This window comes from Mustela lutreola, chromosome 5, assembly GCF_030435805.1.
Source record: "Mustela lutreola isolate mMusLut2 chromosome 5, mMusLut2.pri, whole genome shotgun sequence".
In the NCBI taxonomy this organism is placed as follows: Eukaryota; Metazoa; Chordata; class Mammalia; order Carnivora; family Mustelidae; genus Mustela; species Mustela lutreola.
Genome location: NC_081294.1, coordinates 52,217,738 through 52,230,035, shown reverse-complemented (window position 1 = coordinate 52,230,035; position 12,298 = coordinate 52,217,738).

Genomic DNA, 12,298 nt, shown 5'->3' with positions numbered 1-12,298 from the left:
GAAGATTTCAGGAACTGATGCCCAAATCAATGATAAATTATTCAGTTTAAAATTGATGCAGACTGCTTAATTTTTAAATAATTGTCTAAATAGGGAATTATAATATTATAAGTATTTAGACAGATATCCTTGGTTGTTAGACTTCTGTTGATTTGTAGCTTACCAAAATAAATCTAAGTATGTAGTTATATTTATCCATTAAAAATTTCTTGTGGTAATAGCATTCATTCAACATATTTGTATATATTCCCATTATGTGTAAGACAGTGTTCTAGGTGCTGGTTATTATTATTAAAACAGCAGCCCAAATTTTCTCTCCACAAAGCACTTTCATCCTAGTGGGAAGACATCACATAAACAATATAAAAATTCTATACTTGATTACAAGGTATTAAGAGAAAGGTATTAAAGGGGGGGGGGAAGGCAAAAAGGCGGTATAAATATATATAGGAAGGATAGATAGGTAGGTGACATTTAAGTGGAATGACCATAGAAGACCTCACAGAAGATGATACCTGAGCAACCTCTTGAAGTGAGTGAGGGAGAAAGTCCTGTGATGGTCTGAGGAAGTGTTACAGACAAAAGGAACAGCAGGGGCAAAGGTGTAACACACAATGCCCCATGTGTTAAAGATGCAAGGTGGCTTATGAAAAATGAGAAACTTTAAAAAAATAATTTTAAGGATTATTGACAAATAAAGAAAAAAAATCTTTCTCTTAAAATTGTCACACATGGCACAAATACAAAAGCAGTAAGTCATGTGTCTACTCCCAAATTTTATATCAGAATACTGCAGGAACAGAGAACAGGTACTGTCTAATCATAACCACTAAGGAAGAACAAAAGCTGGAATTATACTCACAGAATATATGTTCAAGACAAAGGTTTATAACTGAGATCAAGGATCAGGAAGTTTTTTGCTTCAACTTTCTTCTCCCTCTATCCATACGGCATAAAATAATGTGTCTCTGTATTAACCTATATAGAACCCAGCCACAGAAAATATGTGATTCTGTATTTTTTTTCCTGACATTGTTCCAAAGATTGTGTCCCTGCTTGAAAAATAAAGCAGACCATTATGATGCTATCTGCACAATATAAGCAGGCAAAAATCCCATTAGTCTGAGTTGCTGAGATAACTTAGGCAGGTCACTGCTTTCACTGTTTTTCTGCCCATTGCACAACAAAGCGATGTTAGGTCTTTGTTTCTTCTCTCTGCCTCTTCTTGTAACAATCCTATACACAATAAATCATTTATGTGGAATCCAGATAGTCAAACATACCCAAAGAAATTACCAGACCAAAGTTGCAGCCCCCTCAGAGGCTCTCACTGGACCTCACTTTCATGTTACTTGAACACTGTACCCCCCCTCGCTTTTGCTTTAGTCTCTTTCAGGTCAGCTCTCTCAACCAAACATCTAAATCTATTCCCTGAAATTTCATTCTGATTTTTCATAATGAAGAAGAGCTTTAGATGGCTGACTTTCTCACCTGGCCTGTTATTTTCTGTCACCTGGGCATTCTCTAAAACAAGCCAGGTTCCTGGATAAAAGGAAGAAAAAGTATTAGCCCAACCCACTTTTTTCTTATGCTTTGTATCAGAGTCAGATAAACAAAGGAGCAGAGGATGCCAGTTATCTGTCAAGAAAGATATAGGGAAGATATTTATCTGTAGGTAGATATTTGGGCTGAAAGTATGATACAATGGCATAAAAAATATTTAAAACTGAACTTTGGAAAAACTTAGATTTACAAGAGAAAATTTCCAAGATATAAGAATAAGACATAAGATATAAGCATGCTATAATGTGGTATGTCTTTATAAATATATGTACTCATGCATCTAAATAAAAATACATATATAGGAATGTACAGATATAGAGACAAATATATGTACATAAAAGAAATAAAACATTATCATTAGTAGTAAAATTACAGGTAAATTTTGGGGATATTTTTACATTATTCTGTATTTCCCAAATGTATATAATTCATCTGTAGAGCTAGTTTAATTTCTTTCTTTCCTTAGAGATTCACACAAAAAACAAACATTTAAACAAGTAAGAAAAACCTGTTGGAACTAGTAAGTGAATTGATAAAATTGTAGGATACAAAGTTAATATACAAAAATCAGTTGTATTTCTGTATACTAACAGCAACCAATGTGAAAAGAAAACTAAGGAAACAATTCATTTACATTGATAAGCATCAAAAAGAGTAAAATACTTAGGAATAAATTAACCAAGGAGGTGAAAGACTCGAGCATGGAAAACTACAAAATATTGATGAGAGAAATAAAAATAACAACAACAGATAAATAGGAGGATATCCTATGTTCATGGACTGGAAGAATTAATATATTTTTTTAAATCTCCATATTACCCAAAGTGACTTGTAGATTCAGTTCACTCTTTTTTAAAAAAAATTTTTAATTAATTTATTTTTTTAAATAAACATATTATGTATTTTTATCCCTAGGGGTACAGGTGAATCACCAGGTTTACACATTTCATAGCACTCACCATAGCACATACCCTCCCCAAAGTCCATAACTCCACCACCCTTTCCCAAACTCCCTCCCCCCAGCAAACCTCAGTATGTTTTGTGAGATTAAGAGTCACTTATGGTTTGTCTCTCTCCCAATCCCAACTTCTACCCACGTAAGCCCCCAATGTTGCATCTCCACTTCCTCATATCAAGGAGATCATATGATAGTTGTTTTTCTCCAATTGACTTATTTCGCTAAGTGTGATACCCTCTAGTTCCATCCACGTCATCGCAAATGCCAAGATTTCATTTCTTTTGATGGCTGCATAGTATTCCATTGTGTATATATACCACCTCTTCTTTATCCATTCATCTGCTGAAGGACATCTAGGTTCTTTCCATAGTTTGGCTATTGTAGACATTGCTGCTATAAACATTCAGGTACAAGTGCCCCTTTGGATGACTACGTTTGTATCTTTAGGGTAAATACGCAGTAGTGTGATTGCTGGGTCATAGGGTAGTTCTATTTTCAACATTACGAGGAACCTCCATGCTGTTTTCCAGAGTGGTTGCACCAGCTTGCATTCCCACCAACAGTGTAGGAGGGTTCCCCTTTCTCCGCATCCTCGCCAGCATCTGTCGTTTTCTGACTTGTTAATTTTAGCCATTCTGACTGGTGTGAGGTGATATATCATTGTGGTTTTGATTTGTATTTCCCTGATGCTGAGTGATATGGAGCACTTTTTCATGTGTCTGTTGGCCATCTGGATGTCTTCTTTGCAGAAATGTCTGTTCATGTCCTCTGCCCATTTCTTGATTGGATTATTTGTTCTTTGGGTGTTGAGTTTGCTAAGTATTTTATAGATTTTGGACACTAGCCCTTTAACTGATATGTCATTTGCAAATATCTTCTCCCATTCTGTCAGTTGTCTTTTGGTTTTGTTAACTGTTTCCTTTGCTGTGCAAAAGCTTTTGATCTTGATGAAATCCCAATAGTTCATGTTTTCCCTTGCTTCCTTTGCCTTTGGCGATGTTCCTAGGAAGAAGTTGCTGCGGCTGAGGTCGAAGAGGTTGCTGCCTGTGTTCTCATCAAGGATTTTGATGGATTCCTTTCTCACATTGAGGTCCTTCATCCATTTTGAGTCTATTTTCCTGTGTGGTGTAAGGAAATGGTCCAATTTCATTTTTCTGCATGTGGCTGTCCAATTTTCCCAACACCATTTGTTGAAGAGGCTGTCTTTTTTTCCATTGGACATTCTTTCCTGCTTTGTCGAAGATGAGTTGACCATAGAGTTGAGGGTCTATTTCTGGGCTCTCTATTCTGTTCCATTGATCTATGTGTCTGGTTTTGTGCCAGTACCATGCTGTTTTGACGATGACAGCTTTGTAATAAAGCTTGAAGTCCGGAATTGTGGTGCCACCAACTTTGGCTTTCTTTTTCAATATTCCTTTGGCTATTCGAGGTATTTTCTGGCTCCATATAAATTTTAGGATTATTTGTTCCATTTATTTGAAAAATGTGGATGGTATTTTAATAGGAATTGCATTAAACGTGTAGATTGCTTTAGGTAGCATAGACATTTTCACAATATTTGTTCTTCCAATCCAGGAGCATGGAACATTTTCCCATTTCTTTGTGTCTTCCTCAATTTCTTTCATGAGTACTTTATAGTTTTCTGAGTGTAGATTCTTAGCCTCTTTGGTTAGGTTTATTCCTACGTATCTTATAGTTTTGGGTGCAATTGTAAATGGGATTGACTCCTTAATTTCTCTTTCTTCTGTCTTGTTGATGGTATAGAGAAATGCAACTGATTTCTGTGCATTGATTTTATATCCTGACACTTTACTGAATTCCTGTACAAGTTCTAGCAGTTTTGGAGTGGAGTCTTTTGGGCTTTCCACATATAGTATCATATCATCTGCAAAGAGTGATAGTTTGACTTCTTCTTTGCCGATTTGGATGCCTTTAATTTCCTTTTGTTGTCTGATTGCTGAGGCTAGGACTTCTAGTACTATGTTGAATAGCAGTGGTGATAATGGACAGCCCTGCCATGTTCCTGACCTTAGCGGAAAAGCTTTCAGTTTTTCTCCACTGAGAATGATATTTGCAGTGGGTTTTTCATAGATGGCTTTGATGATATTGAGGTATGTATCCTCTATCTCTACATTTTGAAGAATTTTGATCAAGAAGGGATGCTGTACTTTGTCAAGTGCTTTTTCAGCATCTTTTAGAATATCATATGGTTCTTGTTCTTTCTTTTATTAATGTGTTATATCACTTTGATTGATTTGCGGATGTTGAACCAACCTTGCAAACCTGGAATAAATCCTACTTGGTCGTGGTGAATAATCCTTTTAATGTACTGTTGAATCCTATTGGCTAATATTTTGGTGAGAATTTTCGCATCTGTGTTCATCAAGGATATTGGTTTGTAGTTCTCTTTTTTGATGGGATCCTTGTCCGGTTTTGGGATCAAGGTGATGCTGGCCTCATACAATGAGTTTGGAAGTTTTCCTTCCATTTCTATTTTTTGGAACAGTTTCAGGAGAATAGGAATTAGTTCTTCTTTAAATGTTTGGTAGATTTCCCCTGGAAAGCCGTCTGGCCCTGGGCTTTTGTTTATTTGGAGATTTTTGATGACTGCTTCAATCTCCTTACTGGTTATGGGTCTGTTCAGGTTTTCTCTTTCTTCCTGTTTATTTTTGGTAGTTTACATGTCTCTAGGAATGCATCCATTTCTTCCAGATTGTCAAATTCGTTGGCATAGAGTTGCTCATAGTATGTTCTTATAATTGTTTGTATTTCTTTGCTGTTAGTTGTGATCTCTCCTCTTTCATTCATGATTTTATTTATTTGGGTCCTTTCTCTTTTCTTTTTGATCAGTTTGGCCAGGAGTTTATCAGTCTTATTAATTCTTTCAAAGATCCAGCTCCTATTTTTGTTGATTTGTTCTATTGGTTTTTTTTTTTTTTTTTTTTTTTTGGTTTGTATTTCATTGATTTCTGCTCTGATCTTTATGATTTCTCTTCTCCTTCTGGGTTTAGGGTTTCTTTCTTGTTCTTTATCCAGCTCCTTTAGGTGCAGGTTTAGGTTGTGTGCTTGAGACCTTTCTTGTTTCTTGAGAAACCTTGTACCACATATATTTTCCTCTCAGGACTGCCCTTGTTGTGTCCCACAGATTTTGAGCTGTTACGTTTTCATTATCATTTGTTTCCATGAATTTTTTCAATTCTTCTTTAATTTCCTGGTTGACCCATTTATTCTTTAGAAGAATGCTGTTTAGTCTCCATGTATTTGGGTTCTTTCCAAATTTCCTCTCGTGATTGATTTCTAGCTTTAGCGCATTGTGGTCTGAAAATATGCAGGGAATGATCCCAATCTTTTGATACTGGTTGAGACCTGACTTAGGACCTAGGATGTGCTCATTCTGGAGAATGTTCCGTGTTCACTAGAGAAGAATGTGTATTCTGTTGATTTGGGATGAAATGTTCTGAATATATCTGTGATGTCCATCTGGTCTAGTGTGTCATTTAAGGCCTTTATTTCCTTGTTGATTTTTTGCTTGGATGATCTGTCCATTTCAGTGAGGGGAGTGTTAAAGTCCCCTACTATTATTGTATTATTGTTGATGTGTTTCTTTGATTTTGTTATTGGTTTATATAATTGGCTGCTCCCAAGTTAGGGCCATAGATATTTATAATTGTTAGATCTTCTTGTTGGACAGACCCTTTGAGTTTGCTATAGTGTCCTTCCTCATCTCTTATTATAGTCTTTGGCTTAAAATATATTTGATCTGGTATAAGGATTGCCACCCCTATTTCTTCTGATGTCCATTAGCATGGTAAATTAAAGCATTTTAAATCTGGAGGTGTCTTCGGGTCTAAAATGAGTTTCTTGGAGGCAACGTATAGATGGGTTTTGTTTTTTTATCCATTCTGATACCCTGTGTCTTTTGACAGGAGCACTTAGCCCATTAACATTCAGGGTAACTATTGAGAGATATGAATTTAGTGCCATTGTATTGCCTGTAAGATGACTGTTACTGTATATTGTCTCTGGTCCTTTCTGATCTACTACTTTTAGGCCCTCTCTTTGCTTAGAGGACCCCTTTCAATATTTCCTGTAGAGCTGGTTTGGTGTTTGCAAATTCTTTCAGTTTTTGTTTGTCCTGGAAGCTTTTTATCTCTCCTTCTATTTTCAATGATAGCCTACTTAGATATAGTATTCTTGGCTGCATGTTTTTCTCATTTAGTGCTCTGAATATATCATGCCAGCTCTTTCTGGCCTGCCAGGTCTCTGTGGATAAGTCTGCTGCCAATCTAATATTTTTACTATTGTATTTTACAGACTTCTTTTCCCGGGCTGCTTTCAGGATTTTCTCTTTGTCACTAAGGCTTGTAAATTCTACTATTAGGTGATGGGGTGTGGACCTATTCTTGTTGATTTTGAGGGGGGTTCTCTGCATCTCCTGGATTTTGATGCTTGTTCCCTTTGCCATATTAGGGAAATTCTCTCCAATAATTCTCTCCAATATACCTTCTGCTCCCCTCTCTCTTTCTTTTCCTTCTGGGATTCCAATTATTCTAACGTTGTTTTGTCTTATGGTGTCACTTATCTCTCAAATTCTTCTGTCGTGGTCCAGTAGTTGTTTGTCCCTCTTTTGCTCAGCTTCTTTATCTCTGACATTTGGTCTTCTATATCACTAATTCTTTCTTCTGCCTCATTTATCCTAGCAGTGAAAGCTTCCATTTTTGATTGCACCTCATTAATAGCTTTTTTTTAATTTCAACTTGGTTAGATTTTAGTTCTTTTATTTCTCCAGAGAGGGCTTTTATATTTCCCTAGAAGGTTTCTCTAATATCTTCCAAGCCTTTTTCGAGCCTGGCTAGAACCTTGAGAATCGTCATTCTGAACTCTAGGTCTGACATATTACCAATGTCAGTACTGATTAGGTCCCTAGCCTTCAGTACTGCCTCTTCTTTTTTTTTGTGGTGAATTTTCTCGCCTTGTCATTTGTCCAGATAAGAGTACATGAAGGAGCAAGTAAAATACTCAAAGGGTGGCAACAACCCCAGGAAAATAAGCTTTAACCAAATCAGAAGAGACCCCAAATCATAGCGGGGAGAAAGGGGATACAAAGAAGTTCAGGAAAAAAAAAAAAAAAAGAAACAAAAAAAGAAAACAAAGAAAAAATATAAAAAGGAAAAAATATATATATATTAGATAAACTAGTTAAAATGTTAAAAAAAAAAGAAAGGGGTAAAAGTTAAAAAAAATTTAGCAGAAGAACAAAAAAAATTGAAAAAAAAATTAACTGCAAGACTAAAGAATCATGGGGAGAAATCCATGAGTTCCATGCTTTTCTTTCTCCTCCTCTGGAATTCTGCTGCTCTCCTTGGTACTGAACCTGCACTCCTTGGTAGGTGAACTTGGTCCTGGCTGGATTTCTTTTTTTTTTTTTTTTTTTTTTTTTTTTTTTTTTTTCCAAAGATTTTATTTATTTTTTTGACAGACAGAAATCACAAGTAGGCAGAGAGGCAGGCAGAGAGAGAGGGGGAAGCAGGCTCCCCACTGAGCAGAGAGCCTGATGCGGGGCTCGATCCCAGGACCCTGGGATCATGACCTGAGCCGAAGGCAGAGGCTTTAACCCACTGAGCCACCCAGGCGCCCCTGGCTGGATTTCTTGATCTTTCGAGGGAGGGGCCTGTTGTAGTGATTCTCAATTGTCTACGCCCCAGGCGGAATTGCACCGCCCTTACCAGGGGCCGGGTTGAGTAATCCGCTCGGATTTTTTTCGGGAGTTTTTGTTCCCTGAGAGCTTTCCATAGAGTTCCGGAGGACGGGAATGAAAATGGTGGCCTCCCAGTCTCCGTCCCCGAGCAACCGAGGGCTCGGGGCCCCACTCCTCAGTGCGCCCTCAAAGAATAGCGCCCAATCACTCCCGTCTCCCTGGCCTCCAGCCGCACTCTGAGCTCACCCAGCCTGCGACCAGTTCAAGGTAACCCCGAGCTGAGAGCTCACTCCTTGGGCTCCGTCTCTGTAGCCGGCTTCCCATTCTAATACCTGCAAGCTCTGTGACACTCAGACATCCCCGATCCTTCTGTGACCCTGCAGGACCTGCGGCCACGCTGACCCCGCATAGGCTTCACCCCGGTTTAGCCTCTGGAGCAATTTCCCTCAGCAGAACAGACTTTTAAAAATCCCGATTTTGTGCTCTGTTGCTCCACCGCTTGCCAGGAGCCAGCCCCTCCCCACCAACGGTATATCTTCCCGTGGCTTTGGATTCACTTCTCCGCCAGTCCTACCTTTCAGAAAGTGGTTGATTTTCTGTTTCTAGAATTGCTTTCCTTCTCTTTGATTTTCCATTGGATTGTAGGTGTTTGCAATGTTTAGATAAGCTCTCTAGCTGATCTCCTGCTAGCTGAAGTAGTCTCAGCCTCCTACTTCTCCACCATCTTGACTCCTCCCATTCAGTTCACGGTATCAAAATCCCACTGGCATTTCTTTTTTACAGAAATAGAAAAAATTCTAAATTTCATATAGAACCATGAAAGTCCTTGAAGTATTAAAGCAATTTTGAACAAGAACAGGGTCAGAGGCACCACACTTCCTGGTTTCAAAATATATTACAAAGCTACAGTCATTAAAACGGTATGGTTATAGCATAAAAATAACCATATAGACTAATGGAAGAGAATCAAAAGCCCAGAAATAAAACATATTCATATACAGTCAGCTGATCATTGACAGATTTCAAGAACACACAGTGGAGAAAAGACAGTCTCTTCAATATGGTATTGGGAAAACAGGCTACCCATATGCAAAAGATTGAAATTGGATCCTTAATTATGAGTTCATACAAATATAAACTCAAAATGTGTTAAAGATTTAAGCATAAAATCTGAAAGAATAAAACTCTTAGAAGAAAACTTAGGGAAAAACTACTTGACATTGGACTGCATAATGATTTCTTGCATATGACATCAAAAACACAGGCAAAGGGGTGCCTGGGTGGCTCTGTGGGTTAAGCCTCTGCCTTCAGCTCAGGTCATGATCTCAGGATCCTGGGATCAAGTCCCACATCAGGCTCTCTGCTCAGTGGGGAGCCTGCTTCCTCCTCTCTTTCTCTCTCTCACTCTCTGCCTACCTCTCTGCTTACTTGTGATGTCAAATAAATAATAAAATCTTTGAAAAAAGAGGAAAAAATAGACAAGTGGGATTATGTCAAACTAAAAAGCTTCTGTGAAGCAAAGAAAGCAACAAAATGAAAAGGGAACCTATAGAGTGGGAGAAAATATTTGCAAACCATTTATTTCAAAAGGAGTTAATATACAAAATATATAGGGGATTCCTCAATACCATAGCAAAAAAAAAAAAAATTAAAAAATGAGAAAAGGATCTAAAGAGACATCTATCTAAATATGACATATAAATGGCCAGTAGATACAACATGACTAGTCATCATGGAAATACAAATTAAAACCACAATGAGCTATCACTTCACACTTATTAGGATATTTTCAGAAAAACAAAATAAAAAAAAAAAAAGGATAGCAACTGTTGGTAAGGATGTGGAGAAAAAAGAATCCTCATACACTCTTGGTAGGAATGTAAATTGGTAAGAGCCATTATGGAAAATAATATGGAAGTTCCTCAAAAAGTTAAAAATATGATCCCAACCATCCTAACTCTGGGTACATATCCAAAGGAATTAATATCTTGAAGAGATATCTGCATCCCTGTTCACTGTAACATAATTCATAATAGCAAAATATATAAATAATCTAAATGTCCATCAGTATGAGTGTGGAAGAAAAATTTATATATATATATATATATATATATATATATATATATACACACACACACACACACACACACACACACACACACCGGAATATTGGTAAGCCTTAAAAGAAAAGGAAATCAGACTACGTGTGACAACATGGATGGATTTGGAGGATATGATGGTAAGTGAAATAAGCCAGACAAAGAAAGACAAATGTTGCATGATCTCACTTTTATATGGAATCTAAATAGTCAAACACAAAGAAGCAAAGAATAGAATTCAGATCTAAGAGGATAGATCCTATGTTAAGTATTCTAAACACAAAAGGAAAAATAGGGGAGTAGCAGAGGAAACTTTTGGAAATGACGGATGAGTTTATGACACTGATAGTGATAATGCTTTCGCAGGTATATATTTATCTTCATACACACCAGCTTATAGAAATTAAATATTTACAGTTTTGTGGATGTTAATCATATCTCAATAGATCAGTTAAGATTGTAGTGTTTACAATTTAAATTTTACAATCAGGGAAAATGATCTTTTCAGATAATATATTGTATTATCTGCATTATTGTTTTGCTTCTGTCCTTAACAGAGAACAAAATGTGTGTGTTAAATAGGAACCTCTCTTAAAGGCATAAATTCCTTACAGGGGAGAAGAAAATCTTACCATCAGATAGCTTCTCTCCAGCCTCTATGGCACCAACGACAGAGGTTCATTAAGTTGCTAAGGTCAAGGAGCATGTGACCGCTACTGTGTGTGAACCTGTCCCCAAGGGGATAATTCAGAGGACACAGCCTGGTGAATATGGCACACAAATGTCCTATTTTCTTAGTCTGCTGCAACCCTTAAATGTATTTGGCAGCATAAGCACACAGTTTCTTTCTGAAGGAGGTTTTCTGCTGAAGGTTATGCTGTACATTCCATTAAAACATAAATCTGTTGGCTGTTTGTTAAGCCTCTTGTACAACGAAATCAAAGCAATCATCAATGGATATGGTTCACTGGAAAAATGTAAACTGGCTTCTCCACCCCAAGAGAAATGGATTAAGTTATGCAGGAGGTTTTGCACATATTCTCTACACACATAATCTCTCTTTGTAAGGGAAAGCTTTCCTGCAACACTTATTGCACCTGCCAACTCCCTCTTTTCTCCTGAAAGCACAAATCCCCATTCTACATCGAAGAATGATTAAGGCCTCTCAGTGCCCAGAATGTGTTTGTAATAATTGATATTTCATCCCTGGTGCCAGGCTACATGAATAGAGTCCTTTATGTTGAAGGCTCAGGAATGTGCTTTTATCTCTTTAGTACTGTAGGGGAGGAAAACCTCCCTTCTTCTCTTCTAGGTTCTTTGGCTGGCCTCATGATTAAATTGACATAAGACAGATAACAGGAGAAAAGCAAATTTAATTTTGTTTGTACACAAGTCCCATAAGACACGAGAGGCTCACTGACAGGTAATTGAGGTTTATATGCCATCTTGAGCTACAGAGAAGGGGATAGGGGTATAAGACTTCAAAGGGGAGGAAGGCAATTCATAAATAAATAAATGTTTAGCATGTCTTGCAGAGAGGCCTTTCTTATGTTAAAAAAAGTTATCTTTGGTAATGGCTCTCTTCAGTGTATAAGCTCTTTACCTAAAATTCTTTCAGGAAGTTAAGGGAGAGGTAAAAGCTCCTGAGTTTTTGGGCTCTGATCATTCTCAGTTTGAAATAATCCACATGAAAATGTGGTACATTCTGGGGTACCCTGAACCCTATTGGTATCCTGCCCAGATTAAGTATGCCCACAATCTATGTGGGGCCACTGCAACCCAAGCACACAGGACAGGCAGCTGACAGAACACAGGAGGACCAGAGTCTTACATAATGTATCAGAGATATAAAATTTTCTTTGGAGAAGATAAAATATGGTTTAGAAAATACCTGGGGGAATAAAAACACCTCAGTTTTTATAAGTCTGATCTTTATTAATAGGGATATCATGGCATGAAATTAAGACTCCAAAGTTTATT